Here is a 1,571-nt window from a genome sequence, read left to right on the forward strand (position 1 = left end):
TTTTAAGCTTTTACTTATATCTTCTTGATTAGCGCATTGGTTGTTACACGTCTTTAAACGACTTAGTGCAATAGACTATTTTCATATTACCAACTTTTGACTCCGGATTTGATTTTTTTTGGTTAGGTACTCTGTTCTAAGACATCCTGGTACTCGGTCAGGTAAGAGCAACCACAAAAAGTAAAATGAAACGTATAATTGATGCATTTTTGGGGGAAAGTTTACTGTTTTCCAATGATTTTGTCGTGTATAGAAAACATATAACAGTTCATTTTTTCCCTAAATTGTACCGATTGTAAGATTGATTTTACTTCTTTAAGTTGCTCTTACTTGACAGAGTACCAGGATGTCCTACCACAGAGTAGGTAACCTGTCGAAAAAATAAAATCTCTAGAGTCAAAGGTCGGTAATATGAAAAAAGTCTATAGCAAATGTTTCAGTTACAAGGATTCTAATGCGCATGTTCTCTAAAATTGGTCTAAAGATGAAGAGCGTGAAAGAGGGTATGTTGGATGAAGGCAGCAATTGTCCTTAGCTAACTATGGACCCTTCAAAGAGTTGTCACAAAAGCTTTTTCACGAGAAGAGGACTTGGTACCTTCAATGTACACGAAAACGGATGGAACGTCCGAGGTTCCCATCGTGCATGTCTGTGTATTTATCATAGAGATTTTATCAGTTACTAGAATTTAACTTATTTGAGTTATTATTATTCTCGTATTTGTTTAAAGCTGATGGACCTTGAACGAACTGGTAGAACATGGCTTTTTAAAGGGGGACTGGTATTTTTTTAGACTAAATCTAACAATTTCAGTTAATCTTATCTAAATGCAAAATAATTCGAGATTTTACATTACAAACAATTCCGATCATTTGTGCCTAAATTAACAGAAAACAAACGTAATAAATATTTGTATGTCAACGCTGCTGACTTCTGGGATGGTGATACGCTAGGGGACATAGGCATGTGTCGTAATATCCAAGCTTTAAATAACTCTTGTAGTACATGTAACCTTTTTTTTCTTTTTTTCTGGGGAAAGGGGCAGTTCTCCTGTTGCAAAGCAGCATTTAATTTTATTGAATGTATTCTCATTTACTAGTGACACTACACATTTCCAATTATTCCAACTAACTCACCTTATACTGCCTTTTTTTCTTCTAATAGTTTGTCAGTGTTTTGTATTGCTTGAATATTTACCAGGCTTACTTAGCATCTTGGTATGCGTGGTCCTAGCTGAAAAGGTCGTCATCTTCCTACGTAAAGCTATAAGAATTTTTGTTAAACAGTTCTTCTGTGCTAAACGTGACAATTGTTATTTGGGGAAAGTATCTTTTAATTTCTTAACCTTGAAACCGAACTTTCAAGTAGTTCAAAGAAATAATGATAATTGTTTTATCATTGAAAAATGGCATTAGCAACATTCAGTAAATAGTCCGAATGATGGCCAGAACATAGAAATTGTTATCCACTTTATGTGCCAGGAGAATGTTCTGAATATGTTAGATATTTTTTAAGCATGTTTTTTATATATATTTAAATAAGAGATTTGAACAGATATGAAATTAAACTAT

This window comes from Mytilus californianus, unplaced genomic scaffold, assembly GCF_021869535.1.
Source record: "Mytilus californianus isolate M0D057914Y unplaced genomic scaffold, xbMytCali1.0.p SCAF_6, whole genome shotgun sequence".
In the NCBI taxonomy this organism is placed as follows: domain Eukaryota; kingdom Metazoa; phylum Mollusca; class Bivalvia; order Mytilida; family Mytilidae; genus Mytilus; species Mytilus californianus.